General features: G+C 42.6%; 1 protein-coding gene across 1 annotated transcript in view; it reads left to right on the plus strand.

Moving 5' to 3' along the window:
• galnt10 (UDP-N-acetyl-alpha-D-galactosamine:polypeptide N-acetylgalactosaminyltransferase 10 (GalNAc-T10)) overlaps window positions 1-12,480 on the plus strand; it is a 254,013-nt gene that overhangs the window by 194,877 nt on the left and 46,656 nt on the right. The gene's annotated exons all lie outside the window — the stretch shown is intronic.

A 12,480-nucleotide genomic window follows, 5' to 3' on the forward strand; every position in this document is an offset into this window, starting at 1 on the left:
TTTCTCTTGATCGAACATTCACTGTCACTTTTCATAGCTTATTCTCTAATAAAGACACTTAAAAGGAGCAGAAGGACAATTATCACGCCTCAGAGCCTGCCTGCCTCCCTCCATAATAACAACAACAAATACACTCCATGACACATTATGGAAAGTAAACTTGAGTTACAGTGTTCTTTCTGCTTCTCGTGGAGCAGGGTCATTAGGCTGCTAAATCAGGGTCTCCACTCTGCCCCCTGCCGTGGCCGTGTTCTGTCTGTTCACCCTTATTCATGCTCGTACACTTTGCACAGAGCTGGCTCACTATGTTCCACCACTGTCTGTACTATCTCTTATTATTAATGTATTACATTGTAGTTGTGTTGTATTGAGTGATTTTTATTTTATTTATTTTGCACATATCAAAAACACAAGACACAAGATGTTCAACACGCGTGCTCGTGGTCATTGACCTTCTCACGGCAGCCATTTTTGCTCTTATGTCATGATCAGGTTGGGATTCCTTCCCACCCAAAAGGAATCCCAACCTGAGCGAAATGGTCACCGTGTGAATTATGGTCAATTGAGCCATAATGCATTGAATACATTACCGGCATTGGTACTGGAAGTGGACGTTTTGAATTGCTCATTCGTTACACACTCTTGTTCTGCAACCTGGGTTATGCAGGTTACTCGGCACCCATCCCTACGGTGCTGCTGTACATCTTCCTGGTGCGGCGGCTACATTGATCCGTCACAAAACGGTGGTACAACAGACGGAAGGTATTACTGTGCGTTGGTTTGTTCTTATATCGGAACCTAGCGTAAACGTGCGTTTTGCAGAAGCAACCGCTTTGATGGCAGACAGTGACGTATCCGGCAGTTCCAAAAGTTCATCCTCTCTGGACTTTTCTGTCCGTCAAAATGGACACAAATCCGGCGGAGATGGACACGTCGTCAGCCATGTCTCGTCAAATGGATAACCCTTTGAAAAATTATTAAAAAGAGACACAGACGGACACACGATGGATCGGTGTAGCCAGGGCCCTTCTGTTATTAGTCCCTTTGAAAACCCTGCTCTCTAGTGTTCCTTTAATAACTCTCGTATTGTCGTAGTTTCTCAGATGTCTCTTTTTGTGTATAAATCTGAAGAGGCATCTTGTGTTTTCTTGCATCTCCAGCAAGCAATTTCTCCTTGGGGATAAAAAGGTTTTATTGGGTTTATTGGACTGAACTGAAATAGCCTCGTTTCTTTGTATCTGTGTTAATAACACTGGCTTGTAGAGAACTTTTATACAACTTTCATATGATAATACACAGTAAATTTCGCTGAGTAAATTTGACTCAAACTGAGTACATTTTACTCAAACTGAGTAAAATCTTACTCACTTGGGCTCAAATGGACTCAGTTTGAGTAAAATGTATTGTCTTCTACAGTGTCAGTGCAGCAGGCCATCACTGATCATCTGCAAGTTTTTCAAGACCATTGAAAGAGCAATCACTAGTTAACACTAAGAAAATATGTGTTGAAAAGACATAGTATGTGTCGTACATAAATAAACACAATGCAGATGTAAAATAAGGTCCAAGCATTCGCCTACCACAGCGGAGACCCGGGTTAAATTCCTGGCTTCGGCGCGTCCAGCTTGGTCAGTCATCCCTACGAACACAATTGGCCAGTGTTCAGCGGTGGGAAGCCGGTGGGGATATGAGTCCTGGTCGTTGCAACAGCGACTCCTACTGGTCGGTTGTGGTGTGCCCGTTCAGCAGGGAGGGCATCTGGGGTGAGATGGTGTGACCATCCTACTCTACACCCTCTCCAGATGGACAGTAGGGCAGCATGTGGTAGTCTACACCCTCCCCAGACTGACAGTAGGGCAGCATGTGGTAGTCTACACCCTTCCCAGATGGACAGTAGGGCAGCATGTGGTAGTCTACACCCTCCCCAGACTGACAGTAGGGCAGCATGTGGTAGTCTACACCCTCCCCAGACTGACAGTAGGGCAGCATGTGGTAGTCTACACCCTCCCCAGACGGACAGTAGGGCAACATGTGGTAGTCTACACCCTCCCCAGACTGACAATAGGGCAGCATGTGGTAGTCTACACTCTCCCCAGACTGACAGTAGGGCAGCATCTGGTAGTCTACACTCTCCCCAGATGGACAGTAGGGCAGCATGTGGTAGTCTACACCCTCCCCAGACAGACAGCAGGGCAGCATGTGGTAGTCTACACTCTCCCCAGATGGACAGTAGGGCAGCATGTGGTAGTCTACACCACAGTCTTAAATAATGATGGAGCATATTTTTGGTCTGTTTTTTTGTTGTTGTTTTTTTAAGGTCTTGTAATATTTACCAAAAGCTTCTAATTTTTTATTTGTTTAATTTATTTATTATTTCTTGCTCCTTGCAAGACTTGCACAGTAAGGCACATACCGCTGCAGTATTAGGACTTCACATCACGTTTCAATCATATTGGTCTAAATGTGCTCTGTTATGCTGAGGACACGCTACCATCCATCATGCTCAGAAAGCCATATTAGATTATGCTTTTGACTTCTGCCTCAGTATGATTTTTTCCCCATAGGATAGCCATTCATTATGCTGACTGGATCAGCATGTTAAAACTGCCCCCCCACCCCCTTTCCCCAACACACACACACACGCACACACACACACACACACACACACACACACACACACACACACACACACACACACACACACACACACACACACACACACACACCCCTGCCTCTAGCCTCCCCTCCCCTCTCCGGGAGCCTGGGAGAGTTGTCAGAATATTGAATCGTGGTTTTAAAGAATAAGTGCTCTTGCTGTCTCCATTAAACACAAAGGCCACTGCGTAGATTCATTTGATTGGACATAGCACTGTGCTGCCTGGGAACATGCCTGGAGTTTTAAACAGGCTTTGTTGTAAGTGGCCTGAGAGAGCTGTGCTATCCTGACGACGAAATATTATATATATATATATATATATTATGCTTAGCGATAGAATATTGGTGTCTGAGGATTTCTCTAGTGCCAAAGTCTGAGAAGCCACATGTAAACATGTCAGAAATCAATGTCAAATGTATTGAATTTTAATTATTCCAAGCTAATGATTTAAGTCTATTTTGTTCAATAACCTGGCACTTTGCATTGGCAAGTACTGAAAGTGTAGTACTTTATATACTAGAATATTGACACTGGAAAGGGTGGTAATCTGTGCCTATCCACTTACACTACATGCAGTACATACTATGTCCAAGTATATACTTGAGGGGCATATATATATATATATATATATATATATTTTTTTTTTTAACTGTGAGCTTTAAAGTTCCCGGAGCTGTTAAAATAGATTAGCATACGAACCTACTGATCCCACAATGTAAAGTGGCCTTGGAGGACCATTGAGGAGGAGTGAAGGGCTCGGTTTCCACCTGCTACCATTAAGATCCAATCACAAGTGGACAGCTCTAACGACATCGGTTCACACCTGGCATTAGAATGTGTCTCTACAGATGCATCGTGAGTGACCACTTGTGGTCCGATCTCGCCTTCCTGCTCAATATGCAAATAAACACTTAGGCCCACGTCTACTCTACTAAAAATGCCTCTGAATTAGCTAATATAATCGAGCGCATGCAGTGTTCCCATTACAATTTACAATGTTGCTGTGAAATCCCTTTTAATTTAGATTAGGCAAAAATGGGGCGACAGTGGATCAAGGTAGAGCAGTCGTCTGGTAATCAGGAGGTTCTTGGTTCGATTCCCGCTCCTCCCGGACAGCGTGTTGAAGTGTCCTTGAGCAAGAAACTCCTAATCGCTCTCTGCCGTCGGGTGTGCGAGTGAATGGGTGAATGTGAGAAACAAAAATTGTGAAGTGCTTTGGATAAAAATGGGGATACCTGACAATGAGAATAGAGAGGCACCACTGGCCAGTTGTGATTTTCTTCATAATCGTACGCACTTTGTCTTGATTCCCTTGCTCTTTCTCTCTCTATCGCTCTCTCTCGCTCTTTCTCGCTCGCTCTCTCTCTTTCTCTCTCTCTCTCTATCTCTCTCTCTCTCTCTCTCTCTCTCTCTCAACTACCTTCACAAATTAATAAGGAAGTAAGATGGTCTGTATACCATTGCCATTTACTAGGGGTGGAACGGTTCACAAAATCGACGGTTCGGTTCGTATCACGGTGTTGGGCTAACGGTTTTTGGTTCGGTTCGATATACGTTGCTTTTTATTTAAAAAAAAATTTAACACTCAAAAATCTAAACATGCTTCTCATTTATAAAAAAAAACGTTTACAGTGTTTACAGCCTTAAATAATGTTTGGCACACAAAGACCGAACTGACTGAAAAATATAGGCTACATTTGTCAAAGTATTAAGTATCTAGCCAGCACTAGACGTTCCTTTCTTTAATATAAACACAAAAAAACAATGTCAACAATGTTTAAATTCCCTGATTGTCAGTTCTTAATGGAAAGATTAGTTTTCCGCTTGAAATTAAAGTGCAGTATTTGAAATACAATGAAAGGAATATGGCTGGATTTCTTATCAAAGGGAAAAGTGTCACTGTTATTTAAAATAAATAAACAAACAAATTAGAAGGCCATCAATATAAATTGCAGCTGCAGCATACATCAAACTAACACACACACACTGTACTGTTTTAAAACAACACTGCTCTCTTCATTCTATTTTTAAAATACGTACATTATCTGTCTACATTTATTTAGAATAACATTATTTAAATATTGAGTGCAACTGTGGTGTATTAACGTAATTCGGTGAGTTGGAACTATCTATGGGTTGGCGGGTCCGCAGGGACATTTTAGCGTGTGGGACCTTCAGCTCCGGTAACGTTAGGAGGTCATAACATGCAGTGGAAAATCGGCAATAGTCCCGGTTGGAGTTAGTAAATACAGTTGTATGTTAGCCTTCTTGGATGTTGAATAAACGCCTATCATTGTCTTTAAACACCCCGCCTCTCAGACTCCCATTTTCTCCTCTGCTAGCTAGTAGCTACGATAACATTTCATTGACTGTATTAGCTGGCGGGCCACCATAGTTAAAACGTGCGTTGTGTTGTACAAACTGCTAACGTTATGGCAAGATGTGTGTAGGCCTATGTAATGTTAATGGCTATGTTTTTAAGGTCGTAATGAAGATTGATTTATATTGCGCTTTCCATTTACACAAACTGACTAGCACCTGCAGTGCTACCTCTCCCGGCTCCGTGCCAAATGACATTTTTTATTTTTTTATTTGCGCATCCCCTGAACCATATGATACACAGACGCCCCGAACCGTGGAGGTCATATCGAACAGTGTACGGTTTGAATGTGTATCGTTCCACCCCTACCATTTACACAAGCATTATGGGTTGTCCACTCATTATTCTGCTTCCATATTCTGCGTGAATTTGAGCTTTTCCGTTATTCAAATGACCCGAAAGCTGGGAAGATATGGGAAACACGATAATAAAACCAAGCTCCAGGCGATACCAATAGAGAACATTAGAAAGATGTTACGAGAGTTGATGGGCATATCTCATGAAATCACATAGCACCTTCCTTGCTTATTCGTTCCATACTCAAAATTGTCACTCAACATTAGCGTCCTTTACCATCTACTCACTTGTTTAGTTTATTAACAGTGGGAAGTCCGTACATTGAAATTTACATTTACATTTTGACATTGAAATGGATTTAATTGGGCTAATACTTGTACTAATACTTGTTTTGTGGATACTTGCGATTATGAAAAGGCATGGGGCTACTGAAGGGTCACGGCGAGCCCACATTAGAGGATTATATTTAACTTTGATGATTTTTTGTGGCATCCCTAATGTAGGCTATATATGGGCATTTCAAATTCACACATTGTGTATAAAGCCAGCTTGTGCAATTTGAGAACCGACTGGAGATGAGAAAAGGGAGAACTGATACTGTACTTTCACCTTCTCTGTGTTCAGCATAGAATTATACACATAAAAGTTCACAAGACCCCAGAGGATGTGACACACAGTTGTAGACCATCCTTCGACGTGGCCCATCCTTCGACGTGGCCCAGGACACATTTACGTACACGTTGCTAACAGAATGTGGCCAAATGTGGTCTGAGTAATCGGATTTGTGTCATCGGTGTCCTCAATGCGCCCCACCTGTACTTGGAACTGTCCACTTGTGATTGGATCACCCAGATTGGATCTTAATGCCAGGTGGAAACGGGGCCCAGGATTACCTGGGAGGAGGGGTCGGCATGAAGGCCTAGCTTAACACATTCCCGGCCAATCACGTATATATATATATATATATATATATATATATATATATATATATATATATATATATATATATATATAATATTTATAATGTAAATATTATATCATTCTTTTTGGAATCCAACCGGCCACAGGTAAGAGCGATTTGATGTCAATTTCAGCCTGATCGGGCCTTGTTCTCATAGCCATCCCCCTGCTCAGCGTATATGTTGTTGTAATAACGAATGCCGTTATTGGTAATCAATAATCAGAAACGACTCCCCCCCCCCCCCCCCCCCCTTTCATGCATTCATGATGGAACATGATACCGATCATATGCATTTTGATTTTTAACTCTAGCTTGTGTAGGGACAAAACGCCAATTGATTTAACGTTATTAGCTTAGCGCCTTATAACTAGCTTTGCAGGAATTATCCCAGATCATTCCCATATAACGCTCATATTCATTAGGCTATAAAACGGGAACGTATTGATGAAAAAATTATTTCTTTATGGCATGTGGAAGGGAAGGTTTATATTGTCGATTGACAATGACAATGGATACATAGCTATAATAGAAAATATAGATTTAGCTCTACAAACAACGTCACGCACAGTGAAAAGTTGTAATGAAAAGCTGGCGTCCTAGAGTGGGGCCCGTCTAATCTAATGGCCGGGAATGTGTTAATGGAGCACATTCAAACCATTGACATTGCAGTAGCTGCTGCTGGGTCAGTTTTGCCTGAAATGCAGTGAATGGCATTATACTAGTATCATAGAACCTATATAACAGCAGAAGTAAATGCCAATTAGGGTTTAGGAAAAATACATATAAGATGTCATGTATGACAAACGTGCGGTGCATTATGACATCACTGTGATAGCGTTACATTTCACTTCCATAGCTAACTATTTACATTAGGTAGGACCTCATTAGGTCTGACTATTAATTTATCTCAAACATATTTTCTGCCTTGCAGTCCTGCCTCATGCAGATAATGTATGTGTCACAAAGGTTCTAACCACAGAGAGAGGTGATGAGAATGGGCAAGAGATATTCACTGGGAACACCGTAGGGGGAACGCGAATCGACAGCTGTCAACTCTAAATCTGTCAAGCATCATCAAATACAACAGTTAAATTCTAGCCCGTTCCCTTGGATAAACAGAGGTTGGCTGTCTAGAATTGACTATTTCAGCTCATATTAAACCATATGTCATGCTTTGGCACAGGTCAATATTCTCATATTCTGAAAATAACATCTCATTTACTCTGGTGCCACACATGTTGTACAAACACAGCCACACACAAATAGTCAAGTTGTTTTTCCATTTATATTCTTTTTTCATATTTTATTTTCAACAAAGACGCCGCACACAAAACACAACAAACAGCAATCACCGGACACACCACAATAACGGCATCGTAGACGACAAAAAAACACAACAATAATGACAACCACAACAACGACAAATGACAGCACAACAGTGGCACAGCCACCAAAGACGACAACGTAAACAATGACCTAGGGGAGGGGAGGGAAGGGGGACACAGTTATTCTCTATAGGAGCACACAACCTGACAGCATGCGTCTAATTAGGTAGAAAGATAAACACAGGCGGATAGATGGCTAGACCTGGTGGATGATCTGAGCGGGAAGACCTTGGTTGGTAGAAAGCAAGCGAACAATGACAATAAAAAAGCGTAAACATACTGTGAGTCCTGGTCTAGGTCCCTGAGGACGGAGGTGGTCTTTTCCACACTTTAAAAGATGGAGGAAATCCTCTATAGCCACCTGTCCCTTGAGAAACAGGCAGGATTTTCTCACCATCCAATTGATTAATATCAAACGTTTCGCTGCGAGGCGTGTAAGGGCAATCCATCTCTGTTGCTTTTCACTTTGAATGTCCTCGATGCGGGACCCCAGCAGGCAGGTCTATGTGGGCTCATCTGTGTTGAGATGTATGTCCCGCCGCCCTCCTCAGGGATTCAGCGCCAGGATGGCGACGCAACGTGTTTATGAGAGTTCCTAGTTCTCCAGCATTAGTCTGATCCGTCTGGCATGTAAGTATGAGTATGGTGGTGAAATATGCCCTATGTATGCATTATCTTCATCTCCAAATGTTGTAATTATTTTATATGGTTTCCTACCATGCATCAAAAACAACGATGTCTTCACCGGGAATACAACGCTGGTCTCCCTGCACAGCGAGCACATAGCATCACCGCTGGGCTATTTACCAGTCTTATAGCGTCACCGCTGGGCTATTTACCAGTCTTATAGCGTCACCGCTGGGCTATTTACCAGTCTTATAGCGTCACCGCTGGGCTATTTACCAGTCTTATAGCGTCACCGCTGGGCTATTTACCAGTCTTATAGCGTCACCGCTGGGCTATTTACCAGTCTTATAGCGTCACCGCTGGGCTATTTACCAGTCTTATAGCGTCACGGCTGGGCTATTTACCAGTCTTATAGTATGAGAGGTCTGTGTGGCTGTATTTTGGTAAATGGTGCATTTATATAGCGCTTTTATCCAAAGCACTTTACAATTTATTCCTCACATTTTACCCATTCACTCACACATTCACACATCGATGGCAGAGGCAACCATGCAAGGTGCTGACCTGCTCATCGGGAGAAATTAGGGGTTAAGTGTCTTGATCAAGGACACATCGACATGGTGCCCGGGAACAGAAACGGTTTTGTGAACAGAAACCGCAAAAGTCGTCTTGCGGTTTCACTTTTAATTTTGCGTTTAGACAAGCGTTTTGGGGTGGAATTCTCTGTGCAGACGAGGCTGTAACGACGGAGCACCGCTGTCACACGATTGGCGCATATGTCACATGACGTGCTGTGAAGACCCGCCCTACTCTGCCTCTGATTCGCAGACTGTGGATGGGAAATGTGATTGGACCAAAGCAGAGTCACTCACAGACAGTGGGTCCACTCACGCCGCGGGACAGATTCTTGTGTATTTAACCCTTTCACTGCCACACGACAGCCGGTTGTGTGATAGTAAAGGGTTAACCTTCTGTCGTGTGGCAGTGAAAGGGTTAAAAGTACTGCTATAACGCTACGTTCAGAACACAGAACGGCGCGGGCCAGTCGAGGCACCTGCTGGCCCTGTAATTGGAATGAGTACACTTTAAATCCTTTAACGAGGATCCATTGGAGGGCAAGTCTGGTGCCAGCAGCCGCTGTAATTCCAGCTCCAATAGCGTATCTTAAAACTGGACTGATTCTTGTGTCTTTAAAAGTACTGCCAATGTAGCCTTCAAGTGATCTCCGTTGATATAGTCAGACATACTTGCTTTGTTTACGTCTCGGCTACTGGCGCTTACCTGCTACCTGTGACGTAAGCAGTATGCGCGACCAGAGCCGTGACAACCCTTTCGTCACGGCAGATTTTTACGTTTTGATAGTTTAGACGAGAGCGCAAAGGTTTTGCGTTTCTAGGAATTCCACCCTGGAAGGTAGTCTCACTTTTTTGCGGTTTCACCCCGTAAAAACGCCGTTTCCGTATAAACGAAAGGCACATCCGTAAAAATATTTTTGCGGATTCACCTGCTAGCTTTTCCGTCTAAACGGGGCCTTAGAATAATCCTGTCTAATCCCAGAAAACTACGCTATGCAGCAATACGTGCGTTTCACTAAAACCTGTGCCGTTTCTCGCCTGTATACGCTACTATATCGAAATCAACTCTATAATATCGGTATTATGTTTCATCATGAATGCATGAAAGGGTGGGGGGGGGTCGTTTTTTAATGCTTTGATCGTCACCAATGTACGTTACACAGTACATTACACACATACGGTCCGGTCGCAATGAAGGAATTATTGGATCAATGCAAGATTGATACCATATAGCCCTTACCTTGACTAGGATGTACCCCAAAAAGAATATTCCAATTATCTGATCGCCATTCCAAGTATTGATGTCGATCGTGTCCATAACATAATCCACCAAAGAACATGAATCGGGAGTGTTTGATTCTTATAAATCCATGCGTTATAACCGCTCGCCATGCCTGACTAGGAATAGTCCGCCTGGACCTATACGATCGACACACACCCGAATACAGAGAGTTTCAAAGGATGTGCAATTCTGGCCGCAACCCACCAGGCGGCGGTATTGGACTTTTGCGATCTCAGACCCATTTCCAATGTTAACACCAGGCCCCTGGATGGATAATGAATGGAAATATCGAATAAAATAAATAACGATGAAAACCCGACTTTTCTCAGGTTTGGCGCTCAAGCGTCGGCGAGTTAACCCGACTTATCTCGGGCTTGGCCTCCATTGAGTTAATGGCTAGTGTTTTTGTTTTTGTTGAAAAAGGTTTCTAGGGTTTTTTCTCTGTGTAGTGGGAGTTCATCGCCTCACATGGAATTGATACGATACAGTAATGGTTCAAAGTCTAGATGGTAGACAGACGTGGAGCCTAACGGGGAGTGTGAGGATGATCAAACATGAACCGTTTTGGAGCACATCTCATCTGACGAGCAAGACTGCATTTTTATTACACCTAGGTCTAATAGACAAGTTATTTAATTAGTTTAATGGGCAGATGTGTTTCAGTTCCCATGCTACATCATATTAGGGCTCTGCACAGTATGTTTAGCCTTTGATTAGGAAAATATAATAATAATAATAATCTTTTTAATTGTTTTACTCATTCGGGTAGGATAACACCCATCCTTTTCTATTTTCCAGATTTTGGACTATTACTATTGGGTATTACTGTATACAATGGGGAATCTTGAATTTGCGTTTGCACTAAATTTACAACATTTGTGGTAATCTGTACTCGCATGTCTTTTTATGACCCACACAGTTTAAAACCTGACAATCGTTCTCCCTTGTTTGATACAACAATAAAATAGCTCTAATTTGCAATACAATAATCACAGTGTTGATGTAATGAGTGTACAGTGGCAGAATATATTAAATCGTAAATGGACTGCGTTTAAATAGCGCTTTTATATAGCACTTAACTATAAAGCACTTTACTATGCCTCACATTCACCTATTCACTCACACACTGACGGCAGAGGCAACCATGCAAGGTGCCAACCTGCTCATCGGGAGCAGTTAGGGGTTAAGTGGCTTGATCACAGTGACACTTTGACACGCAGGAATAGAAACCAGGAACCTTCCGATTACCAGACGGCCACTCTACCTCTGAGCCATTGTCGCCTCCTGCATGGTGAAGAGATAAATTTTTAGAGTGCAAAGTGGCAGGATTCATTAACTCATTCAGCGCCGTTCACGCATATATACATGTTTGTCCGCCAATCGAATAACGCCAACCACGTATATATACGTTATTGGATCGTTATTTCTTTTATTCGCTATTTCCATTCATAAATCACCCAGGTAGGCTGTGTGACCATATGGAAGGACTCTGAGATAGCAAAAGTACAATACCGCCGCCTGGTGGTATGCGGCCGATGTTGCACTCCATTCGAGACTGTGTATCTCTCTGTGCGTCGTTGAAAGTCATCCTGGCGGAGTTTTATAGTAACGTGGATCAATATCTTCACCCGATCGCATTGAATAGTTATCAGGACGCCCGATTAATTATGCTGTGGGGGTTTATGTCGTGGCCCAAATGGACATACGATCTAGCAGATGGCAATCAAATAATTGGAATATTCTTTTTGTAATCTCACCGGCCACAGGTAAGAGCAATTTAACGTCATTTTCAGCTTGGTTGTGCATTGTTTTCATAGCCATCGCCCTGATCAGCGTGTGCTGTTGTACTAACGAATGCCGTTATTGACAATCAATTAATCAGAAAGTACCCCCCCCCCCCCTTTGCATGCATGCATGATGGAACATAATATACCGATCATATGCATTTGAATTTTTTATTGTAGCATGTATAGGGACGAAATGCCAATGGATTAAGTATAATATGTGTCACGGCCTATTACTGGCCTTCCAGGAATTACCCTAAACCGCTCTAAATCCATACTTATTCACCACGGTATAAAACGGGAATGTATGGATGAAAAAAATATTCCTTTTTCACATCTTGAATGATCGATACTCGATGCCAAATGGGCCATAGTATTGCATATAGCTCTAATATTTAAATAGTTATAGCCATGCAAACAAGGTGAGCGACTCCATAGGTTTAATGCGTTGGCAGCACATAGTCATATCCCGTTCCCAACGTGGCGGTCAATGAGTTAAAACAGCAGCATAAACAACAACAGAATAGCTCTAA

Source organism: Notolepis coatsorum (genome assembly GCF_963971535.1).
Source record: "Notolepis coatsorum genome assembly, chromosome: 8".
Taxonomy (NCBI): Eukaryota; Metazoa; Chordata; class Actinopteri; order Aulopiformes; family Paralepididae; genus Notolepis; species Notolepis coatsorum.